Raw genomic sequence first — 27,141 nt, 5'->3', positions numbered from 1 at the left:
TTTTGTTAAGACAGAAAATATGCAGACCTTTATCATAGTTACATGTAAAATGAAGCCACCACTTCATTCAGGTAGACTGTGAACATTTTATTTTGAAACATCAGTTTTTAAATGCTTATTTATATTCAAAGGGAAATTATAAACTAGATTGCACACCAGAAGTTTTTAACCTCTCCCCATTGAGACTGATATGGTGGATGAGACAGAAGAGCAGCCACAGAAGTACCATGATACTGAAGATGGCCCTTCAGCATCCGTGCATGGGCACACACACACAGACGCACACACACACATGCGCACACACAGACACATGTGTACACACACACACACATGCACACACACATGTACACACACACACAGACAATGTAGCTGACTGTGATTTTAAGAAAATGTGATAATAATTTTTTTAAATTAATGCATTCAAATAAGTCACCCACTTTAAAACCTCAACATTTGCTAATTTATAAAATAAAAATATAGTTATCCATTTTTTTTAAGAATTTGAATTACATCACATAGCAGGAAAGCATACTAAAGGCTGCTTTGTACAAGCCCTAGCAAAGATAAAATCAGCTTTGGGCAACTATGTGTAATTCTCTTCACCTCCCTACAACTGTATTCATCCTTTAATAAAACCAAATAAAATTAGATTTTGAGAGTGGCAGTGATGTTATCATGGAATAAACTTAAGTCTAGTGAATACTGAACATTGCAAACGTTAGTTAACTTACAGGTATTTGATTACAAAAACCTATTTGGAATACGCCCCCCCCCCCCGCCACAGCTGACTGAGACATCCACTGGACTGCCCCCCTCCCATTTGAAAACCCCTCAACAGAACTGTGAGTATTTACCCACATGCAATGCAAAGCACTCTCCAGTATTTTGTCCAAGGTTAGCAAATTTGAGATTTCTGTTTTAAGTTTATTATCGTTTTGTTTCCTAATGCAAGAACTCTATTAATCCACAGCCTACCATGTAAGATACTATGTATAGTGTGGGAAGTTACTCATTATTGACATTTTATAACATTCTCATTATTTTTAAGTTTTGACAATTAGGAATAAAGTGGCTGTAAATACCCATGTGCAGGTTTCTGTGTGGACATAAGTTTTCAGCTCCTTTGGGTAAACACCAAGAAGTGTGACTGCTGGATCATATGGTCAGTGTGGGTTTAGTTTTGTAAGAAACCACCAAATGGTCTTCCAAAGTGGCTGTGGCAACCTGCATCTCCACCAGCAATGAATAAGTGTTTTTGTGGCTCCACATATTCACCAGCATTCGGTGTTGCCCATGTTTTGAATTTTTACCATTTTAATAGGTGTGCAGTGGTATCTCATGGTTGTTTAATCTGCACTCCCGTGATGATTTATGATGTATCTTTTCATAAGTATCTTTTCATAAGCCTGTTTGTCATCTGTATATTTTCCTTTGGGAAGTATCTGTCAAAATATCTAACACATTTTACTTGGGGTTTTTGATTTTCCTACAATTGAGTTTTAAGAGTTCTTTGTATGCTTTGAATAATAGTTCTTTACCAGATGTATCATTTGTAAATATTTTCTTCACATCTGTGGCTTAGTTTCTTATTCTCATGTTATAGAGCAGAATTTTTAAATTTTAATGAAATTCAACATCTCAATTTTTTACAGATTATTCTTTTTCATTTATATTTAAAAAGTCACTGACAAATCCTAGGTCATTTAGGTTGTCTCCTGTTACCTTCCAGGAGTTGTATAGTTTTGCATTTTACATTGAGGTCTTTGGTCCATTTTGAGCTAATTTTTTGTGAAGAATGTAAGATCTGTGTGTAGGTTAATTTTTTTGCATGTGGATGTCCATTTGTTCCAGCACCATCTGTGGAAATGTCAGTCTTTTCTCCATTGTACTGCCTTTGCTCCTTTGTCAGAAAAGATCAGTTGGCTGTAATATTTGTTTGGGTCTACTTCTAGACTTCCTATTCTGTTCCATTCCTCTATTTGTATATTTTACCACTATCCCAAAGGCTTGACGATTATAGCTTTAAGGTATTATTCATTCTTTACAGTATGTCAGAATTTGCATCATGCTATAGTTTCACCTGGAACTTATAAACTGTTAATTTTTTTTTTTTTAATTGAGGAGGAAAGAAAATTCAGAGTCGTTTAGAGAAATCTTGCAGAAGGGACACTAAATTTCAGTTCACTCAAAATCTAGAATTTACACACTTTTGTCAACAGTTCTTTTTCCTACCATTTCATTTTACATATAATAATTATAAATAGTTGCTATTATTTATTAGGCATGTGCATTGTAAGAAAGTTTTACACATATATGCTATGCTAAGTCATTTCAGTCGTGTCCGACTCTGTGCGACCCAATAGACAGAAGACCACCAGGCTCCCCGGTCCCTGGGATTCTCCAGGCAAGAACACTGGAGTGGGTTGCCATTTCCTTCTCCAATGCATGAAAGTGAAAAGTGAAAGTGAAGTCACTCAGTCATGTCCGACTCTTAGCGACCCCATGGACTGCAGCCCACCAGGCTACTCCGTCCATGGGATTTTCCAGGCAAGAGTACTGGAGTGGGGTGCCATCGCCTTCTCCGTTATACATATAAGAAAGACTAATTTTTACAATCCATCTAAGAAATCACTACGTCCATTTTACATTATGGAACTGAGACTCACAGTGGGGTACCCAGGTTCAAAAAGCAAATACCATGTCTGGTATCTGAATGGTAAATTCCTCTCCATAATAATTACCTTATCTTTCTAAATATCACTGGAAGATCAATCTTTCTAATGGAATTTTGAAAAAAAAACAAAACAAACTTGAAGACTTACCGCATTTAAAATTGGTGCTTTACATTTCTTTTATATTCCATTTCAAAACAAAAGAGACAATATTTCTGATTTTGGATAAAAATACTGTTGTACTCATTCACTTATCCATGCAACAAATATTCACTGTGCTCAACGGATGCCTTTTTATGTCCTTTTATTTAATCTCAACACGAAGGTGCTGCAATTACTTTAGAACAGATACACAGACTCAGTATTCTGTGGTCCCAACACACTGAAAATCTTTATAAACAGATTTAGTGAGCAAAGAAATACTTTTGGGTTTTACTAAAAATTTCAGAATCCCCACCCCCTGGTGGGCTACTGTCCATGGGGTCACAAAGAGTCAGATATGACTGAGAAATAGGGCACAGCACAAAACTTTTAAGATATAAAAAGGAGTAGTACTAAAGTTCGGGTAAGCAATGAGAATGACCAGAAAGGAGGGATAAGGATTAGTGAAAAGCGGGGAATGGAATTGACTCCAAGGTCCATTGATCTCTCAACACCATGGTAATGGAGACATCTGTCCTGGCAGACAGAGGACCAAGATGGATGGCCAAAGCTCCACCAGCTCCTCCTCTCTGTAGAGCCTTAAGTGGAGCAGAAGTGCAGTGTTTTTACAGGTTGGACTTTACTGTAGCTCAAGGTCCTGCTGTCTTCAAGACAGCTGTTTGTTTGCAGAGGCCATCAGCCATGAATCAGAGAGACGGGGCTGAAGTTGCGGCCGGCCCAGCATGTGGCTTTCAAAGCAAACCACCAGGTAAACAATACTGTGAAGTGGCTGAGCTCCCAAAGAATTACCTAGAGACCAGTCTATTTAAGCCGGAAGAAAAACAGCACTTCTGCAGAGAATATCTGCGAGAAAAGTAGGGAAAAATAAAAGCAGAAAAATTTCCTATTGTAAAGGTCTTAAGTTTTATAGCTTTCTCAGTAAGGAGCCTGTTTTCATAATTTATTTTAAGGGTAATATTCATAGGCTTAAGATAGAAGCAGAATTGATTGCCCCTTAAACATAGCTCCCCTGTTCTTCATCAGCTATGATAGCTGCTGTCTCATCTTACCCATCTACAAACAGGAGACAGCCACCAACAGTTCCTTCATCTGCTGTCCACAGGGTAACCATATACTTTGTTCTCCAAACCTGGGACTTTTTTGCTTGCTATAATTGCTAGACCGGACATAACAACAGCAGGTCTAAATTGGGACAGTTCCCAGGCACACCAGGACATAAGGCCCCCTACACTGCACACAGTTACTTCAAGGAGAGAAGTGTGATTAGGTCGCATTTGTAGTCACAGCTTTAAATCTAAATGGGATCCTATATTTTTATTGGACTCAAATGGATATTTTATATTGTAATGTGCTTCAATACAATTCTTTAGCCCTTCACCCACATCACTGATGACTGTTCATACATTTGAATACATTGCTGCAAAATATGCAAAAGACACTTCCATTAAAAATTCCTCAGTATGCCACCAAATAGAAAGAACCAGGCCAGAAGCCAATCTTATAATTTACGTGGTCTTTCCTCCTGTTTTGCAAAAGTAAAAACAAACCTAAGGGACTTTGAGGCTCTTCCCTAAGGTCACGTTGCTACCTACAAAAGACAGACCTTTTACGAGTGCCTTTCCAACGTGTGCTCCAAGCCACTGTCATTATCCATGAAACCCAGAACTCAAACAGATGAGCCACATCTGACTCCATAGAAATAAACCCAAACTTAGCACCAAATGATAGTGTCACGAGGGTGGAATTTCTACCCTGCAAAAGACAATTAGACTGCCGAGTCATTCAGTTCAACACAATGAGTGAAATTAGCCCCCAGACAACTTTATTTTGTACCCATCTTTTAACTAAAAAAATAAGAATGATGGCTTCCCTTATCAAGCTTGGAATCAGATTTTATCAGTCAAATTAAATGTCCCTGAAAAAATGTCATCAAAAGACTAGCTCCCAAAATTCATCTACATTTTCTGTAATGAACCTAATGAATTAATTTATAATGAATAGACCTCTTATTTTTACTTCAGAAAGCAGGCTTGATTTATGTTGATCCTTCTTTTCCATATTTATTGAGATGTAACTGACATATGATGATGTACAAATACAAGGTAGTGATTTGATGTAGGTGTATTTTGCAAAATGATTACCGGTAAAATGTTAGTTAATACATCCATGTTGTTGTTGTTCAGTTGCTAAGTCATGTCCAACTCTTTGTGACTCCATGGACTGCAGCATGCCAGGCTCCTCTGTCCTTCACTATCTCCCAGAGTTTGCTCAAGTTCAGTCCACTGAGTTGGTGATGCCATTCAACCATCTCATCCTCTGTCACCCCCTTCTTCTTCTGCCTTCAATCCTTTCCAGTGTCAGGGTGTTTTCCAATGAGTTGGCTCTTTGCATCAGATGGTCAAGTATTGGAGCTTCAGTCCTTCCAATGAATATTCAGGGTTTATTTTCATAAGGAATGACTGGTTTGATCTCCTTGTAGTCCAAGGTACTCTAGAGAGTCTTATCCAGCACCACAGATCGAAAGCATCAGTTATTTGGCACTCAGCCTTCTTTATGGTCCAATGCCCACAACCTTACATGACTACTGGAAAAACCATAGCTTTGACTATACAGACCTTTGCTGGCAAAATAATGTCTCTGCTTTTTAATATGCTGTCTAGGTTTGTCATAGCTTTCCTTCCAAGAAGAAAGCGCCTTTTTTATTTCATGCCTGCAGTCACTGTCCATAGTGATTTTGTAGCCCAAGAAAATAAAATCCGTCACTTCTACTTTTCTCCCTCATATTTGCCATGAAGTGATAGGACTGGATGCCATGAAGTTAGTTTTTTTTGAATGTTGAATATTAGGCCAGCTTTTTCACTCTCCTCCTTCACCTTCATCAAGAGGCTCTTTAGTTCCTCTTTGCTTTCTGCCATTAGGATGGTATCATCTGTATATTTGAGGTTGCCAATCTTTCTCCTGGAAATCTCGATTCCAGTTTGTGATACATCCAGCCTGGCATTCCTCATGATGTACTCTGCATATAAGTTAAATAAGCAGGGTGATAATATACAGCCTTGATGAATTCCTTTCCCAATTTTGAGCCAGTCCATTGTTCCAGTTGAGGTCCTAACTGTTGCTTCTTAACCTGCATAGGTTTCTCAGGAGGCAAGTGAGGTAGTCTGGTATTCCCATCTCTTTAAGACTTTTCCACAGTTTGTTGTGATCCACACAGTCAAAGGCTTTAGTGGAGTCAATCAAGCACAAATAGATGTTTTTTCTGGAATTTCCTAGCTTTCTCTTTTATCCAGTGAATGTCAGCAACTCGATCTCTGGTTCCTCTGTATGTCTGGAGGTCCTTGGTTCACGTACTGTTAGAGCCTAGCCTTTAGTGTTTTAAGCATTACCTTGCTTGCATGAGTACAATTGTACAGTGTCTTGAGCATTCTTTGGCACTTTCCTTCTTTGGTATTGGAATGAAAACTGACCTTTTTCAGTCCTGTGCCCACTGCTGAGTTTTCCAAATTTGCTGATATATTGAATACAACACTTTAACAATATCATCTTTTAGGATTTTAAATAGTTCAGCTAGAATTTCCTTACCTCCACTGGCTTTGTTTGTAATAATGCTTCGTAAGGCCCACTTGACTTCACACTCCAGGATATCTTGCTCTGCGTGACCACACCATTATGGTTATCAGTATCATTAAGACTCTTTTTGTACAGTTCTTCTGTGTATTCTTGCCACCTCTTCTTAATCTCTTCTGCCTCTGTTAGCTTGTATTTCTGCCCTTTATCATGCACATCTTTGCAGGAAATTTTCCCTTGGTATCTCTAATTTTCTTGAAGATATTTCTAGTCTTTCCCATTCTATTGTATTCCTCTATTTCTTTGCATTGTTCATTGAAGAAGGCTTTCTTTTCTCTCCTTGTTATTCTCTGGAAGTTTTTCTTCAGTTGGGTATATATTTCCCATTTTCCCTTGCTTTTCACTTCTTTTCTTTTCTTACTTATTTTAAAGCCTCCTTAGATAACCATGTTGCCTTCTTGTATTTCTTTTTCGGGGGGATGGTTTTGGTCACCACCTCCTGTGCAGTGTTAAGAATCTCCATCCATAGTTTTTCAGATGTTCTGTCTACCAGATCTAATCCCTTGAATCTATTTGTCACCTACACTGCATAGTCAGAAGGGATTTGATTTAGCTCATACCTGAATGGTCTACTATTTTCCCATACTTTCCTCAACTTAAGCCTGAATTTTGCAATAAGGAGCTCATGATCTGAGCCACAGTCAGCTCCTGGTCTTGTTTTTGCTGACTGTATAGAGCTTCTCCATCTTCAGCTCAAAGAATATAATCAATCTTATTTTGGTATTTACCATCTGGTGATGTCCATGTATAGAGTTGTCTCTTGTGTTGTTGGGAAAGGGTGTTTTTTATGACCAGTGAGTTCTCTTGACAAAGCTCTGTTAGCCTTTGCCCTGCTTTATTTTGCACTCCAAGGCCAAACTTGCCTGTTAACTCCAGGTGTCTCTTGGCTTCCTGCTTCTGCTTTCCCATCCCCTATGTTGAAAAAGACATCATTTTGTGGTGTTAATTTTAGAAGGTCTTTATAGACCCGGTCTGCTTCAGCTTCTTTGGCATCAGTGGTTGTAGCATAGACTCAGATTACTGTGCTACTGAATGGTTTGCCTTGGAAATGAACCGAGACCAATATGTTGTTTTTGAGACTGCACTCAAGTACTGCATTTCATATTCTTGTTGACTATGAGGCCTACTCCAAGTCTTCTAAGGGATCCTTGCCCACAGTAGTAGATATCATAGTTATCTAAATTAAATTTGTCCATTCCCACCCATTTAGTTCACTGATTGCTACATCTCCTGCCATCTCACACTTGCCATCTCCTGCCTGACCATGTGCAATTTACCTTGATTTGTGGACCTAGCATTCTAGGTTACTTGGCAATATTGTTCTTTATAGCACTGGACTTTACTTCCACCACAAGACACATCCACAACTTAGAGTCATTTCAGCTTTGGCCCAGCCACCTCATTCTTTCTAGAGCTGTTAGTAATTACCCTTCTCTCTTTCCCCATTTGATACCTTCTGACCCGGGGAACTCCATCCAGTGTCATATCTTTTTGCCTTTTACTCTGTTCATGGGGTTCTCCTGGCAAGAATACTGGAGTAGTTTGCCTTTTCTTTCTACAATGGACCATGTTTTGTCAACTCTATCACTTCACACACTTACTGTTATTTTTGTGGTGAGAATTTTGAAGATCTCCTTTGGGCTTCCCTGGTAGCTCAGAGGTTAAAGCATCTGCCCGCAGTGCGGGAGACCTGGGTTTGATCCCTGGGTTGAGAAAATCCACTGGAGAAGGAAATGGCAACCCACTCCAGTATTCTTGCCTGCAGAATCCATGGACAGAGGAGCCTAGTGGGCTACAGTCCACGGGGTCGCAGAGTCAGACATGACTGAGTGACTTCATTTTCGCTTTCACTTTCTCAGCAACTTTCAAATATACATTGTTATTAGACTCAGTCACCATAAGCATTATGCCCTCACTTTTTTTTTTCTTTATCCATTCATTTCCATGTCTTGGTCACTGTGAATAATGCTGCAGTGAACATGGTGCAGATTTACATGAGTTCACTTCCTTGGGATGTGCACCCAGAATTGGGACTGCTGGATCATGTGGTTCTATTTTTATATTTTTGAGGAACCTCCGTACAGATTTTTCTGTGGCAGCTGCATCAGTTTACATGCTCACCATATGTTGATCCTTTTAAGTGAAGTCTGCCTGAATCTAGAAATGTTGGTTCCAAAAATGAACTGGCTTATTGCACTTTATTCCAAAGGTAGTTTAAGGATAAAATTTGGCCGAGTTCTTCTCTCCCTTGCTTTGAATCCAAATAAAGAATCTGAAACTGCTTAAAGTATATAGAAATAGTGAATGTAATAAATGTTTTGATGGAAATCCTAGAGTCAGCATGAAATGTGGTCTGTGTTATTCAGAATGAGGGTGGCTCTGCCTAGCTGCACTAATGTTATGACTCTAACATCTGTGTCATTATCCAAAACTGGATTTGAAAGAGATCAAAATATAGGAATAGGATAGTGCAGTCTGATTTTGGATGGCAAGTAAGAGGATAGAATATATGCACATCATTTGGCAAGAAAGATAAAACTTCAAAATGTACATCTAGATATGAATAAGTATGAAAGAGTCATTAAGAAGAGAAAATATATAATTTTAAAGTTGTTTGTTTCTATATTTAGAATAAGTCATCATTAAACTAAAATAGAATAAACTTTATGCTATTATTTCAAGCATGTTCACATGAGATTAGACCATGGTTTTCAATCATGTGAAACCAAACTTTACATTTTTCTAAATTTTCTAAAACATAGTATCCTAGTACTATCTGTCACATATTAACTCAATAAATAGTATCAAATAAAATGAAGCAATCTTCTAGCTTAAATTCAATGAATATCCTGTACATATTAAGATTGGGGCAAAATATTTTGATATCCAGCTAAATAAAGAAAATATAATTTATTTGAGGAAAAACAAACAAACAAACAATAAATTGGAAGTCTGAAGTCCTGGCTTTGAATCTAATTTATGTGTTGTGTGGTTTTTGGTAATTTATCAGACTTCTTGCCCAATAATCTCATGAGGAAAAATGATGACAATCTCACAAAATCATTATATATATTAGAGTAAGAGAGTATGAAAACATTTTCAGTAGAAGAAAGACAAAGCACAAAATTGATATCCAAAAAAGTGCTTTAAAATATTTAATCTTTCTTTCAGTCCTTTGACACAGTGCTCAAATGCCCCCCGATCTGGAAGAACACTGACACTCACATATGTGTACTCGTGGAAGAGGTGGTGTTAGAATTTTCAATTCGCTTCAGGCAGATAGTTTCATACCATTATGTGTAATTACTTTAGAAAAGAAGCAGTAATGATGCAGTGCCCAGAATAAACCGCTCACTTGTGATTTTGTGAAAGACTCAGTAAGAGAACAAAATGAAAGAGCTCTGTCTTTGCTGATCCATGCCTGTCTGGGTCCACGTCCCAGGGATTACCATCATTAACTATGCACAGATGCTTTAAAGAGAGGTGTGTACCCAGTAGATCTGTTTGGTGTATCGATGCAGCTTTCCTGCTCCTCAAACTCATTCCCATCTTCTTTCGTCCAGTAAAGAGTGTTCCTTTAGGGGAAGATAGTTGATAATAGAAGAAAAAGATGGAGTGGATAAATCAAAGTTGTTCTGAAGTAGAGAATTTAATTGAAATACAAGTTTTGCATTATCTACAAAAGGATAAAGATAAGGGATATTTATCTGCATAAGGATAAAGAAGAGAAAAAATAATTGACTCTCCTTGGAGTGGAGTGGCTGGTAAAGTCTTCTATGGAACTGATTCTGGAAATGGAGTGGGTGTTTTCTTTAGTTCTCTTAAACTCAGGTTGTATGCTGGTAAACGGTTAATAGCCAGTTGGGTAGAAGAGCTTAATTTATAGCATTCTCTAATCTGCTTTGTCTAAACTCTTCCAAGCTGACCAATGCCTAGCTATCCACATAGAGTCACTGAATATGACATTGGGAAGAGATGGGCATTAGTCCTCCCTTTTGTAATATTTCCACTAGGCAATACTTCAGGAGTGCAGAAGAATGTCAAATACAGTAAAATAATTAGGAGTGTATGAAATATCAGTAGTTATTACCTCTATTTTTAATGTAATTGCTTTAATTTTAAGTTTACATAATTTAATCACTAACATTGACTATTTTTAGCAATCAGCTTGCAACTTTCCTGAGTATTTAGCATTGGTTTCTCACACTCAATTTTTCACACTCTTTCAGAGATATGGTAACCAGAATGTAAGGGCATATTCTAAATGCTGACACATGCTATAATTTAAAGAACAGAAGATAATTATTTGCCAGCCCTTGAGGGCAAGAGTTATTAGGAAGATCTTAAGATTCTCCCTGTATTCTTGAGTTATGGCTTGAAATCCTTTAATTGATAGATAAATTTTGGGTTTTGGAGAAGGGAATAGCAAACTGCTTCAGTATTCTTGCCTTGAGGACCCCATGAACATTATGAAAAGGCAAAAAAAATATGACACTGAAAGATGAACTCCCCAGGTCAATAGGTGCCCAAGATGCTACTGCAGAAGAGTGGAAAAATAGCTCCAGAAAAAATGAAGAGACTGAGCCAATGTGAAACAACTCAAAGTTATGGATGTGATTGATGATGGAAATCCAATGCTGTAAAGAACAATATTGCATAGGAACCTGGAACGTTAGGCCCATGAATCAAGGTAAAATGGAAGCGGTCAAACAGGAGATGGCAAGAGTAAATATTGACATTTTAGCAATCGGTGAACTAAAATGGACCGGAATGAGCTAGTTTGATTTAGATGACCGTTATATCTATGACTGTGGGCAAGAATCCCTTAGACGAAATAGAGTAGCCATCAGAGTCAACAAAAGAGGATGAAATGCAGTGCTTGAGTGCAATCTAAAACAGACAGAATGATCTCAGTTCACTTCCAAGGCAAACCATTCAATATCACAGTAACCCAAGACTATGCCCCAGCCACTAATGCTGAAGAAGCAGAAGTTGAACAGTTCTATGAAGAGCTTCAAGACCTTCTAGAACTAACACCGAAAAAGATGTCCTTTTAATCATAGGGCACTAGATGGCAAAAGTAGGAAGTCAAGAGATACCTGGAGTAAATAACAGGCACATTTTGCCTTGGGGTACAAAATGAAGCAGGGAAAAGGCTAACAGAGTTTTGCCAAGAGAACACTCTGCTTATAGCAAACATCCTCTTCCAAAAACACAAGAGATGACTCTACACACAGACATCACCAAGTGGTCAATACTGAAATCATATTGATTATATTCTTTGTAGCCAAAGATAGAGAAGTTCTATCAGATCAGATCAGTCGCTCAGTCGTGTCCAACTCTTTGCGACCCCATGAATCACAGCACGCCAAGCCTCCCTGTCCCTCACCAACTCCCAGAGTTCACCCAGACTCACGTCCATCGAGTCAGTGATGCCATCCAGCCATCTCATCCTCTGTCGTCCCCTTCTCCTCCTGCCCCCAATCCCTCCCAGCATCAGAGTCTTTTCCAATGAGTCAACTCTTCGCATGAGGTGGCCAAAGTACTAGAGTTTCAGCTTTAGCATCATTCCTTCCAAAGAAATCCCAGAGTCAGCAAAAACAAGACCAGGAACTGCCTGCGACTCAGGTCATGAATTCCTTATTGCAAAATTCACCTAACTGAAGAAAGTAGGGAAAACCATTAGACCATTTAGGTATGACCTAAATCAAATCCCTTATGATTATAGAGTGGAAGTGACAAATAGATCCAAGGGATTAGATTTGATAGACTGCCTAAAGAACTATGGAGAGAGTTACAATAACAGTTGTAACAAAGTTGCAAACTGTACAATGCTAGTAGTACAAAATTGTACAAAGTACAACTGTACAAAGATGTACAAAGACAGATGTACAAAGTGCAATGACAGTTCTACAAAGTTATAATCACAGCGTTACAAAGTTATTGTACAAAGACAGTTGTACACTATGTAGAACTATGGACATAGAGTTACAATGACAGTTGTAACAAAGTTACAAACTGTACAATGACAGTTGTATAAAGCTGTACAAAGTGCAACTGTACAAAGTTGTACAAAGTACAACAAAGTGGTACAAAGCCGTCTTTGTACAAAGACAGTTGTACAAAGTACAATAACAGTTGTACAAAGTCAGGCAGATACACTGCCTGAAGAACTATGGACAGAGTTACAATGACAGTTTGTACAAAATTACAAACTGTACAATGGATCAAAGCCATCCCCAAGAAAAAGAAATGCAAAAAGGCAAAATGATTTTCTGAGGAGGCCTCACAAATAGTTGAGAAAAGAAGAGAAGCGAAAGGCAAAGAAGAAAAGGAAAAATATATCCATCTGAATGCAGAGTTCCAGAGAATAGCCGGGACAGATAAGAAAGCCTTCCCAAGTGATCAATGCAAAGAAATAGAGGGAAACAATAGAATGGGAAAAACTAGAGATCTCTTCAAGAAAATTAGAGATACCAAGGGAACATTTCCTGCAAAGATGGGCACAATAAAGGATAGGAATGATATGGAACCAACAGAAGCAGAAGATATTAAGAAGAGTTGGCAGGAATACACAGAACTATACAAAAAAGTTCTTAATGGCCCAGATAACCATGATGGTGTGATCACACACCTAGAGCCAGACATCCTGGAGTGCAAAGTCAAGTGGACCTTAGGAAGCATCACTACAAAGAAAGCTAGTGGAAGTGATGAAATTCCAGTTGACCTATTTCAAATACTAAAAGATGATACTGTGAAAGTGCTGCCACTCAGTATCCCAACAAATGTGGAAAACTCAGCATTGGCCATGGGATTGGGAAAGGTCCATTTTCATTTCAATCCCAAAGAAAGGCAATGCCAAAGAATGTTCAAACTACCACACAATTTCACTAATCTCACATGCTAGTTAAGTAATGCTCAAAATTTCCCCAGCTAGGCTTCAACAGTACATGAACCGTGAACTTCCAGATGTTCAAGCTGGATTTAGAAAAGTTAGAGGAACCACATATCAAGTTGACAACATCCACTGGATCATCAAAAAAGCAAGAGTTCCACAATACATCATATGAAATGCCGGACTGGATGAAGCACAAGCTGGAATCACAACTGAAGGGAGAAATATCAATAACCTCAGATATGCAGATGACACCATGCCTATGGCAGAAAGCAAAGAGAAACTAAAGAGCTTCTTGATGAAGGTGAAATAGGAGAGTGAAAAAGCTGGTTTAAAATTCTACATTCAAAAAACTAAGATCATGGCATCCAGTCCTATCAATTCATGGAAAATAAATGGGGGAAAAGTGGAAACAGTGACAGACTTTATTTTCTTGGTCTCCAAAATCACTACAGATGGTGACTGTAGCCATGAAATTAAAAGACAATTACTCCTTGGAAGAAAAGCCATGACAAATCTAGATAGCATATTAAAAAGCAGAAATATCACTTTACCAATAAAGGTCCATATAGTCAAAGTTATGGTTTTTGCAGTAGTCGTGTGTGGATGTGAGAGTTGGAGCATAAAGAAAGCTGAGTGCCAAAGAATTGATGCTTTCAAATTGTGGTTCTGGGGAGAAGATTCTTGAGAGTGCCTTGGACTGCAAGGAGCTCAAATCAGTCAATCCTAAAGGAAATCAGTTTTGAATGTTCATTGGAAGGACTGGTACTGAAGCTGAAGCTCCAAATCTTTGGTCACCTGATGTGATGAACTGACTCATTGGAAAAGACCCTGATGCTGGGAAAGATGGAAGGCAGGAGATGGGGATGACAGAGGATGAGATGGTTGGATGCCACCACTAACTCAATGGACATGAGTTTGAGCAAGCTCTGGGATTTGGCGATGGACAGGGAAGCCTGGCATGCTTCAGTCCATGGGGTCTCAAAGAGTCTGACACAACTGAGCAACTGAACTGAACAGATGAACATTATGTAAGTTTTATGAACTTATCTTCTGGAATCAAGATTCCCAGGAGAAATATCAGAACCTCGACATGCAGATCACCAACTAAATGGACATACATTTGAGTGACCCATGGGAGACAGTGAAGGACAGGGAAGCCTGGCGTGCTGCAGTCCATGGGGGTAACAAACACTTGCTTAGAAACTGAACAGCAACAACGTGAGCACATCAGGATCTTTTCTGTCTGATTTCTGTCAGTTTCTACAAACATTGTAAGAAATCTTGTCCTTAGTAAAATTTATTCTAGATTGAGATTTTTTAAATACATATTTGATTGCAATGCTTGTGGAATAATAAAAATCACTGAAAAAAGTTTTCCTTATTATTTTTTTTCTTCTGGTTTTACTTAACCAATTGTATTTTTACTGTTGAATGATTGTATTTTCATTCTCATCAAAAACACAGTGAAGCTAAAAATGTATTATCATAAACTTTCTGGTGTAATCGGTGCCATAAGAAAAGAATGAAAATAAATCCTTTATACAAGCTGAAAAGTTTGTTTTATATACACGAAGTAAAAATATATGATTTCAAAAGCACCAGAAAAAAATAGAATGCTTTGTAAATGCCCCAAACCAGAATGCAACATCCTGTACAAGCTGGCCATGTGTTGTAACAAAGCATTTAGAATGGCAGATCCCATCTTCTGAGGTGTGGGAGACACAGCCCAACATCAGCAGACAAAGCTGTGCATGTGCTGATGTTTGGACAGAGACTGACACAGCAAATGGTCTCTTCTCTATGGCTCTTACTTTGTGGAAACTATGGTTTAAAATCTGTGTAAAGGTATTCTCTTCCCCAGTGCCATCTTTTAGGTTGCAATGCAAAAGAAAATAATAGTAATGGTGATAATGCTTACTGTCAACCTTGCATTGATTTCAGTTCGTTTATGAGCAAGTTATTTTCCTGACAAGCATGGCTCTCTAAGAAATGAGAATAAACTAAAGAGGAGCACACAGAGAAGTGCAGCAGGGAGCCTGCACTCTTTCTACAGCCTTCAGCACCTTACTTGGCCCTGGCCTGATTGAAACACATTTCTTCTAAATGAAGTACCTGATACAATTTTAGGAAAATATGTAAGTGCATCAGTGTTTTCCTTTTAGAAGATTCAGAACCTTGCTATGTTTTAAGAAAATACTAGATATAAAGAAAGACTCATAAAACTAATATTTGGCAAGAATTTGAACTATTCATTCTGATGAAATAAAAATCCTAGGAGAGTTTTAGAAGGTGATTGTTCCTGTCAGTGGTGATCCTTGTAATCTTCATGGAATAACTATATCATACCTGAGATTTTGTGAAATGTTGTTGTGCCTACAGCTGCTTGGCATCCTGGAAAACTTGTCATGTATGTAGGGAGGGTGCCATTGTTGTTTCCATTTGCCCTGGAGGAAACTGAGCCTTGGGATTTCAACTAACTTTATTCACCTGGACATTCATTCATTTTCTCAACAGATAGATAAGCTGCTGATCATGCACCTTATCTTTTTACTTTTTTGCTGAATATATTTGATAACAGTCTAGGCATCACATCAGACTTTCCCACCTGGGGATCTGGCAAAGGAACTGGGAACTCCCAGGGAATCTGAATTTCAAGGACAGTGAGATTTGATTACAGAACTTCTACAGGACTGGGGAAACAGAGACTCTTGGAGGGCACAGACAAAACCATGTGTGTACCAGGACCCACAGGAAAGGAGCAGCGACCCCACAAGACACTGAGCTAGACCTGCTTGTGAGTGTCTGAGGGTTTCCTGTGGAGGTATGGGCTGGCAGTGGCCTGCTGCAGGGACAGCAGCAGCAGTCCTGAGAGGTGTGTGTTGGCACAAGCCATCTTATTGGTCGCCATTAGCCCTGCCATACAGCCTGTAGACTCCAGGACTCGATTGCCTCAGTCCAAACAACTAACAGGGAAGGAGCAGAGCCCCACCCATCAGCAGACAATTGGATTAAAAGTTTATTGGGCAGAGCCCTGACCAGCAGAGCCAGATCCAACTTTCCCCACAGCCAGCCCCTCCCATCAGGAAGTCTACACAAGCCTCATCCCCCTCCATCAGTGGGCAGACAGAAAAAACATGAAGTAGAATTCTATAGGCTCTAGAATAAAACCACAATCAGAGAGAGCTAACCAAAATGATCACATGGCCTTATGTAACTCAATACAGCTACAAGCCCTACCATGCTGGGCCGCCAAAGATGGACAGGCCATGGTGGAGAGTTCTGACAAAACATGGACCACTGGAGAAGTAGATGGGAAGCCACTCCAATATTCTTACCTTGAGAATTCCATGAACAGTATGAAAAGACAAAAAGGATATGACACTGGAAATGAGCCTCCCAGGTCAGTAGGTGTCCAATATGCTACTAGGGAAGATCAGAGAAATAGCTCCAGAAAGAATGGAGAGGCTGAGCCAAAGCAGAAACTACACTCAGCTGTGGACGCATCTGGTGGTGAAAGTAAAGTCCTATCCTAGATTTTACCCCAGTCTGTATCCCAACCACCAATGCCAAAGAAACTGAAGTGGACCAGGTCTATGAAGACTTACAAGACCTTCTAGAACTAACACCACAAAAATATGCTGTTTTTGTCGTACAGGATAGGAGTGAAAAAGTAGGAATTCAAAAGACCAGGAGTAACAGGCAAATTTGGCCTTGGAGTACAAAGTGAAGAAGGGCAAAGGCTAACAGGGTTTTGTCAAGAGAACTCTCTGGTCATAGCAAACACACTCTTCCAACAACACAAGAGAAGACACTACACATGGACATCACCAGATGGTCAATACTGAAATCAGATAGATTATATTCTTTACAGCTGAATATGGAGAACCTCTATACACTCCAGCAAAGCAACACATGGAGCTGACCTGGTTCAGATCATGAGCTCCTCATTGCAAAATTCAGGCTTAAATGGAAGAAAGTAGGGAACCAGTAGACCATTCAGCTGTGACCTAAATCAAGTCTCTTATGATTATGCAGTGGAGATGACTAATAGTTCAAGGGTTTAGATCTGGTAGATAGAGTGCCTGAAGAACTACAGACGGAGGTTCATAACATTGTAAAGAGGTGGTGACCAAAATCATCCCAAAGAAAAAGAGATGCAAGAAGGCAAAGTGGTTGTCTGAGGAGGCCTTATAAATAGCTGAGAAAAGAAGAGAAGAAAAAGGCAAAAGAGAAAGGGAAAGATACACCCATCTGAAGGCAGAGTTCCAGGGAATAGCAAGGAGAGATAAGAGAGCCTTCTTAAGTGAAAAATGCAAAGAAATAGAAGAAAATAATAGAATGGGAAAGTCTAGCGATCTCTTCAAGAATATTGGAGACACCAAGGGAACATTTTATGCAAAGAGGGGCACAGTAAAGGACAGGAAAAGCAAGGGCTTAGCAGAAGCAGAAGAGATTAAGAAGAGGTAGCGAGACTACACAGAAGAGCTATACAAAAAAAGTCTTAATGACCCTGAAAACCATGAGGGTGTAGTCACTCACCTAGAGTCAAACATCCTGGAATGTGAAGTCAAGAGAGCCTTAGGAAGCATTACCAGGAACAAAGCTAGTGGAGGTGATGAAGTTCCAGCTGAGCTATTTCAAATCCTAAAAGATAATGCTGTTAAATTGCTGGACTCAATATACCAGCAAGTTTGGAAATTTGAGCAGTGGCCACAGGACTAGAAATGATCAGTTTTCATTCCAATCCCAAAGAAGGGCAATGGCAAAGAATGTTCCTACTATTGCACAGCTGTGCTCATTTCTCATGCTAGTTATGTAATGTTCAAAATCCTTCAATCTAGGTTTCAACAGTATGTGAACAATGGACCTGAAGATGTACAGCTGGATTTAGAATAGAAATGGGAACCAGAAATCAAATTGTCAGCAACCATTGGATCATTGAAAAAGCAAGAGAGTTCCAGAAAGACATTTACTTCTGCTTAATTGAGACCGTGCTAAAGCCTTTGATTGTGTAGATCACAAAAAACTGTTGAAAATTCTTAAAGAGATGTGACTATCAGACCACCTTACCTGTCTCCTGAGGAACCTGTATGCACATCAAGAAGCAACAGTTAAAAACTTACATGGAACAATGGACTGGTTCAAAATTGGGAAAAGAGTATGTCAAGGCTGTACATTGTCACTCTGCTTATTTAACTTCTATGCAGTGTACATCATGTGAAATCCTGGGCTGGATGAATCACAAGCTGGAATCAAGATTGCCAGGAGAAAGATTAACAACCTCAGGTATGCACATGATATCACACCAATGGCAGAAAGTGAAGAGGAACTAAAGAACCTCTCGATGAAGGTGAAAGAAGAGAATGAAAAGCTGGCTTAAAACTCAACATCCAAAAGACTAAGATCGTGACATTCTGTCCCATCACTTCATGGCAAAAATGGGGGAAAAGTGAAAACAGTGGCAGACTGTTTTCTTGGGCTCCAAAATCACTGCATATGGTGACTGCAGCCATGAAATTAAAAGACACTTACTCCTTGGAAGAAAAGCTGTGACAAGCCTGACAGCATATTAAAAAGCAGAGACCTAAATTTGCCAACAAAGGTCCATATAATCAAAGCTGTTTTTCCAAATAGTCATGTATAGATGTGAGAGTTGGACCGTAGAAATGACTGAGAGCTGAAGAATTGATGCTTTTGAATTGTGATACTGGAGAATACTGTGGAGAGTCCCTTGGACAGTAAGGAGATCAAGCCCGTCAATCCTAAAGGAAATCAGCCCTGAATATTCATTTAAAGGCTGATACTGAAGCAAGCTCCAATAATTTGCCCACCTGATGTGAAGAACCAACCCATTGGAAAAGACCTTGAACCTGGCAAAGATTGAGGGCAGGAGAAGAAGTGGGTGACAGGATGAGATGGTTAGATGGCAACCCTGACTCAATGGACTTGAGTTTGAGCAAACTCTGGAGATAGGGAAGGATAGGGAAGCCTGGTGTGCTGCAGTCCATTGGTTCACAAAGATTCAGACTTGACTTAGAGACTGCTGCTGCTCCTGCTAAGTCACTTCAGTCATGTCCGACTCTGTGCAACCCCAGAGACGGCAGCCCACCAGGCTCCCCCGTCCCTGGGATTCTCCAGGCAAGAACACTGGAGTGGGTTGCCATTTCCTTCTCCAATGCATGAAAGTGAAAAGTGAAAGTGAAGTCGCTCAGTTGTATCCGACTCTTCGCGACCCCATGGACTGCAGCCCACCAGGCTCCTCCATCCATGGGATTTTCCAGGCAAGAGTACTGGAGTGGGGTGCCATTGCCTTCTCCGGACTTAGAGACTAAACAACAACAAATATTTGACAAAAATATGAAATGCCTCATGAATTTGAACATCATCCTTCTTTAGGGTCCATGCTAACCTTCTCTGTCATTTGAATTTCAATGTCTGCATTACTAAAGCAGCACCAATATATACTTTTATATGAACAGATATTTCATTGACATAATTTAATGGTTTTTGAGGCATGTTCTTCAATCTGTTCTTATGAGGTCGAGAGAGAGGAGTGAAGAGAATGATTCTAAAGAAAGGAGAGTAAGGTATAGAAGCAGGAGCTCTTTCCAGCATGCTGAATAAAACAAAGGTAAAAAGCAAACCTTCAGAATCTCAACACTGAATTCATAGAGAGAAGCTGAGTCTCTGCCTGATTTTCACAGCATTTCTAGGGTTGCTCTAAGAGACATTTCAGATATCAAGCTGCTTCCTTCGATAAATACCTCGTACCTCAGTGCTTACTTTAATTCATTTTAGATAAGATCTATAGCCTTGTTTCCACACACCCTGAGACTTTGTGTTTATTCCATTTAAGTGACTTTTCACAATATTTCCCCCAGGGGTTATTTAGAACCCTGTTGAGTCAATTATTTGATTAAAATTAAGTTTGGTAACAAACAAACAAGATACTGATTATTTCCCTTAACAAATTATATCTTATTTGGTCAAAACAATACATAAGTAAAGGATACACACAAACTAATATTGTTGCAGTAATTTTAAGTACAATTATTAGTATTCAGGATGTTAAATTTCAAACCAAGTAGAAAATTATTTTTCTAAGTATTGTTAACCCCTTAGATTGTATATGTTCCTTGGATGTAATTTAAAAATGTCAGATGGGTAACTTTATACATATATGTAGATTCCCTGGAGGAGGGCATGGCAACCCACTCCAGTGTTCTTGCCTGCAGAATCCCATGGACAGAGGAGCCTGGCAGGCTATAATCCATGGGATCACAAAGAGTTGGATATGACTGGGTGACTAAGCACAGCCCTATATGTATGTGTACAGATATGTGTGTTGGAGGGAGAATAGTGTGTGTATATTCATCTGCATGTGTTTGTGTATATTAATATCCCAAATAATCAAACACAAGTAGAAAAGGTACCTTTTTTTAAAAAAGACTGAATTATTTGATGCATAGATAAATAAAATAAAATCCTGATTAAATATAGTATTTTATTTTTTAATCCTTTTTTTAAAAGTTTTTATTGGCGTATAGTTGTTTTCCCCAGTGGCTCAGATTGTAAAGAATCTGCCTACAATGCAGAAGACCTGGGTTTGATCCCTGGGTTGGTAAGATCCCTTGGAGAAGAGAATGGCAACCCCTCCAGTATTTTTGCCTGGAGAATCCTATGGACAGAGAAGCCTGGTGGGCTACAGCCTATGGGGTCATAAAGAGTTGGACACAACTGAACAACTTTCACTCCCTATATTTGCTTTACAAATATAGTGTTGTTTATTTGTAAGTTTACATAAAGTTATATATATAGTAGTGTTAGTTTCTACTACACAGCTATTCATATATATATATATATATATATATATATATATATATATACACATATATATACATACTCCCTCTATTTTGGATTTCCTTCCCATTTAAGTTAAATATAATATTTTTGTGGACTTTTAGTCATGGAAATTTAGTCTTCAGAGTGTGTGTTGTGTTGCCTTCATGACAAGTTCTTGCCTACTTTGACCCTGACTCTTTCCATAAGCTTTGTGGATAGTTCTAATGGTGCTAGAATCAGGCTCCCTATTTTCCTTGTGAATCTGGGTATCTTAGTTAGAAATCTATATTCAGCACTGTGGTGAGATGAAGGTCCAGCCATTCCTCATATAAAGATAAGAGAGAAAATGGTCTTGATTTTTCTATTTTCATTGAACTGGTGTAGTGGCAGGTAAAATAATACAAGGCAAGTAAAAATCAGATTTCTTACCTTAGTTGATTTTTCCTCATGGGGAGAAAAATTCAGTGCTGTTGACCCCCATCAACATGACCCCAGTAAGATATTTTGCAAATCATACCCTAGGGAATATTAAGCCATCTTACTTTCTGACTAGTTTCCATTTGTACAGACTATCACAGTTTTGGAAGAGAATTGATTCAAGTGATTAACATGGAACTGGAGGGGAAACCCTTCTTTGTATAAAGGTATTTTAATTTTGAGATATAAACTTTGATTCCTTGACCCATCTGATGGCTGGAGATTTACAGTCAGCGTCAGTGAAGTTTGAACAAAGCTTTATCTCAGTGGCATCAAAGGCGTGGCTGAATCCCATCCTTTCTGTGGCATCTTAGCCATGTGTCTTATAACTGCTCACAGAAGACTTCTGCTTCAGGGTCTCTTAATAAAGTCAGACTTGGCTGATCCCAGACTGAATGGCTGAGCTTCACCTTGCAGACAGCCTGGTGTACAAAAAGCCTCTCCTGGAGTCTTAACAAATGAACAACAACTACAAGAGACCAGATTTGTAGAGCACTTGTGGGGTGTCAGGCGCCATACAGATCGCTGGTTCGTTTAATCTTCTTAACAATCCCATGAAGTTGACATTAGAACCATGCTCTCCTACAAATGAGGTAACAGACAAACCCAGAGGTAAAGGAATGTATACAACACCCCATGGCTCATACATATCCGAATATCTTAAATATTCCGACTCCGGAGCCCAAACTCCTAACCACTACCTTAGATTCATCTTGTGTTATTAAATCAAAGAATACAGATGAAGGTATTTACAGATGAGCTATAAAATGTCAGGTAGGTATGTTGATAATATATCTTATTTCCAGGGGCACATTGATGAGCATACAGTCAGTCCTAAATAAAACTTGATTATTAGTGTATTGTTCAAAATGAACACCGTGTGACTTGGTTTTGCTCTTACAAGTTTGAAATTATGACTATTCTTTTAGATTACACAATCAAGACAGGCTCTGACTTGGAAATTTTATTTTCATATTTTAGATTCATATGACATTGTCTCTCTAAAGAAGTTAACATTTTATAGTCCACTTGGGAATGTTATTTTGTGCTGTATGATTTTTCTCCCTACTTCTATTGCATATTGGTAACTCAAGATATTTACTGATATTTTTTATGAGAGTGTTAAGGGAATTAATATAATAGAGTTTGTAATTGATTTGCACTTGTTTGAAAAGCCCATGCTGTTAATAAAAACAGCACTGCTTTCCTGTTATCTGTTTTATCATGTGAGCATTGCCTTTCTCCTACAGTGGGAGATCCAAAGGGACTGATTCACGGTTTGGTTGGTAAAGAGAAAACCTACTGTGTTTCAAAGATTTGAATGCTACATGGAGTTCCAGATATCCACAGAGCAAGTGACCTGTTTTCCAAATTAAAAAAGAAAAAAAAAAGGTCAGGGTAATGTACTAGACTAGAGCCCAATATTATATTATTTTTGTCACAGCACCTACACAAGAAATCAACAAAAAAAGGTCCTCTCTGTAATAGTCTTCATTATCCACTTCTCACTTCTCAAACAGCTATAGGAGAAAATAGAAATCATTTTACTTCCCTAAACCTCCCTGCTATGCCACAGAAATCAGTTGCTATGAATATTTAGCACTGAGTTCCTAGAACTGGAACAACTTGCATGTTATTTCAAGAATTGTGTGCTATTTATATAAATTGTTCCTGAATACTTATATTAGCATTTAGGAAATTAGACTAATTTAAAGTAGATGTTACCACTCTACGTTCAGTTTAATGACAATGTTCTGAAGACCTAAAATTAAGAGAATATGCTATTTATATTAGATTATCTACCATATGAGAGGGCTTCCCTGGTGGCTCAGACAGTAAAGAATCTGCCTACAATGTAGGAGACCTGAGTTTGATCCCTGGGTTGGGAAGATCCCCTGGAGAAGGAAATGGCAACCCACTTTAGTATTCTTGCCTGGAGAATCCCATGGACAGAGTAGCCTGGCGGGCTACAGTCCATGGAGCCACAAAGAGCTGGACACTACTGGGTGACTAACACTTTTCACTATATGAAGTATATACATTTAACATACATTACTTCATAAGTCTAGAATGGCATTGTTAACACAAAGCGCAAAACAAGTGACACACAGAACAATTCCTTCAGGATTAATAGGAAATCCTTAAATTGCAGGCACAAATTCAAATAAATTTATTGAAAAGATTTAATTTAAAAAATTATTATGAATGCATACTCATTTCAACATGACTGAAATTCACTTTAAGATCAAAATGATGCAAAAAAATATTTAGAATAATTCCCACTAAGGAAAGTTATGTAGAATAGTTATGGTTGTAAATCTGTGCATGAGATCAGTCTTTCATACACTGAAATGCAATCATCAATAAGACAGAAGTTCTTTCCACTCCAATATTCACACAATGACCATTTGATTTTAATGAAATAAACATCATCTTCAAACTAAGTTTACATGCAAATTGGTTTTGGTGTTATATTGTGAGAGAAATAACCTACTGAAGGTTTTGAACCCCTCTTTTATTTGAATTGGAGAAGGCAATGGCACCCCCACTCCAGTACTCTTGCCTGGAAAATCCCATGGAGGAAGGAGCCTGGTAGGCTGCAGTCCATGGGATCGCTAAGAGTCGGACACGACTGAGTGACTTCACTTTCACTTTTCACTTTCATGCATTGGAGAAGGAAATGGCAACCCACTCCAGTGTTCTTGCCTGGAGAATCCAAGGAACAGGGGAGCCTGGTGGGCTGCCGTCTATGGGGTCGCACAGAGTCGGACACGACTGAAGATAGGACCCTAGCGGCTCAGATGGTAAAGCTTCTGCCTGTAATTCGGGAGACCCGGGTTCAACCCCTGGGTCAGGAAGATCCTCTGGAGAAGGAAATGGCAACCCATTCCGGTATCCTTGCCTGGAAAATCCCATGGACAGAGGAGCCTGATAGGCTACAGTCCATGGGGTCTCAAAGAGTCGGACAGGCTGAGCGACTTCACTTTCACTTCATTTTAATAACAATAAGGTCATTGTTGTTCTAATATCACTATGACTTACCTTTACACTACCTCTGTGTCAGTTTGAATCTGTGTATTTCTAGGTGGGAAAGTCATTATTCTTGTTCCTAATCCAAAATTTTTCATTATACAATGTATACTGTATATATTTACCACTGATCAAAAATTGAGAGAGAGAAAGAAAGAAGAGAGGATGGAAGGAGGGAAAGAAGGGAGGGAGGGGGAAATGAAGGAAAATTCCCTGTGATTATAAAGGAAATGTTCTTTATTGTTTGTACCACTGCGTTTCTACATTTTAGTATCCCCAGATGACCTATTCCTATTGATCTTAGTGTCCTTCTTGTCTCATCAAGAGACTTTGCTACAATTCCTGAGAAACAACCTATGAACGTTCCTTTGATTCATCTTCAATGCTCCTGGCTTTGTCTAGCTTCAGAGCTTCAGCTTGAGTCCTGTACCTGAGGCCGAGTAGGGCCTCAATTTGGGTTATAAATTACTAAGCGGCTACGTTAGGGGTTGAGGTGGTTCAGGTGGGTGGCCCACTAGAACGCTTATGGGAATATCAGCCACCTGAAATTTCCTTCCTGTGTTTATACTATACTGTGAAAGTCACTCAGTTGTGTCCAACTCTTTGCGACCCCATGGACTATACAGTCCATGGAATTCTCCAGGCCAGAATACTGGAGTGGGTAGCTGTTCCCCTCTCCAGGGGATCTTCCCAACCCAGGGATCACACCCAGGTCTCCCGCATTGCAGGCAGATTCTTTACCAGCTGAGTCACCAGGGAAGCCCAAGAACACTGGAGTGGCTAGCCTATCCCATTTCCAGTGGATCTTACCAACCCAGGAATCAACCCAGGGTCTCCTGCATTGCAGGTGGATTCTTTACCAGCTGAGCTACATGGGAAGCCCTTCCTGTGCTTGGAAGTTCCCCAAATCTATTATTTCAACCCAGTTTCTTTAGTGCTTAAAGATATTTCTGTCCTTATTAAGTGCTCCGTAAATAATTTAAATGAATGGATAATTTTTACAAAGCATTCACAGAACTTACCTTCTAAAAGCGTCTGCTATTTTATATCCAATATGCTTTTCAGCATATTAGATAAGTGTTAGATAAGAGTAAACCAGGCTCATAAAATTAGTGTTTACTCTACTTAGTAGGATAACCTAGTTGAAATGTTTTATCCTTGTAGTACCTTTTAAGAATATAATACTCTGGTAGGGGAAGCATTTTGCATTAAACATTTTATTTTTAATTCCACTCTGATGTTTTCTTTTTTATTTATTTACATTTCTAAAGAGCCTTTTCAGAGAACCTATTGCATATTCATTTCTGAGGCTGACAATGTGTTTGCATGCTTTATGATGTATACATAAGAAATCTGATAACAGTGTTTGTAGTTCTTAATCCCATTCAGCTAAAGTATTATTATTATAACACAACTTGTTTTTTAAAGTGAAATAGAGGTTTGGACAATTTTTAATTGTCTTTGTGTTGCAAAGCACAGTGATTCTGTGGGCAGGCAGAAAAGTGTGGCTCAGAGGGAGGGCAGAAGTGGACGGGAGACAGTGGGGGCTGTGGATGCCTCGCTTCCATATGACGCCTGCACAGGTGGTGTGTGTGAGTCACAGTATCCAGGGAGGGTGAGGAAGCTGGGAGAGGATGAAAGGCAGAGAGTAATAAGATGGGATGCAGAAAAATCGTATCACAAACATTAAGGAAGGGGAGAGAGAAACAAGGCAAAGTGTTAAAAGTGCCACGTACCAGAGGGTGAGCTGTGTCCACTGAAAAGAGGGCCACAGATTTGGTGTTAATGAGAAAAGGACAGATGCAAACTTTGAACCAAAATGACACTTCTCCTTAGAACTCCACTTTCACTTTTCATTGTTCTTTTAGTCTCTTCACTGGAAGAAAGTACTTCTTGATGTTCCAAACTCTTTTTTTTTTTTTTTTCTTTGCTTGCAAGTGGGTTTAAGTTGCATCCATTTTAAAAGGGCTTGGCATTCAAATTCTGAGTCTATAAGATGCCAGTTAATATGCCTGCTTTCCCGATTACTATTGAAGGGAATATCCACTTTCCAGAAGGACCTCACTCATTGTTTATTTAAAACAAAAACAAACAAACAAACAAAAAAACGGCTATCACAAGTGAAGTGTTTAAATAGTGACCTAAATAGTCTTAAATATGTTAATTAAAAAAAATTTTGGGTCATACAAATGTTTAGTGTTGTGTAGACCTTTCCTGGATGTGAATGATTTTTCTGTTTACAGTTGATTTTAATGCATTTTGAGCGAGCGTGGAAGAGAAGTCCATGAATGAAAACAGGACCACAGCATAGTTGCTGGCATTATCGTCGACCAGCAGCTCAACCAGTTTGAAAACCAGCTCACGTTCAGGTGACCTCAGGGCACATTACTGCAAGAAAGGGTCATCTTAACCCCAGAACACAGGGAAATGGAA

The 27,141-nt window shown here is 39.0% G+C and overlaps 1 protein-coding gene and 1 non-coding gene across 2 annotated transcripts in view; one reads left to right on the top strand and one right to left on the bottom strand.

The window, feature by feature from the left end:
- CSMD1 (CUB and Sushi multiple domains 1) overlaps nucleotides 1-27,141 on the top strand; it is a 2,072,278-nt gene that overhangs the window by 1,386,892 nt on the left and 658,245 nt on the right. The window lies entirely within an intron of this gene.
- Nucleotides 19,711-19,812, bottom strand: LOC133240174 (U6 spliceosomal RNA). The gene has a single exon (XR_009734153.1). It is a non-coding gene; the product is annotated as a U6 spliceosomal RNA (small nuclear RNA).

The sequence above is a fragment of the Bos javanicus genome, chromosome 27 (assembly GCF_032452875.1).
Source record: "Bos javanicus breed banteng chromosome 27, ARS-OSU_banteng_1.0, whole genome shotgun sequence".
Lineage (NCBI taxonomy): Eukaryota > Metazoa > Chordata > Mammalia > Artiodactyla > Bovidae > Bos > Bos javanicus.
Note: the sequence above shows the minus strand (reverse complement) of the source record. Positions and strands in the feature narration are given on the sequence as shown.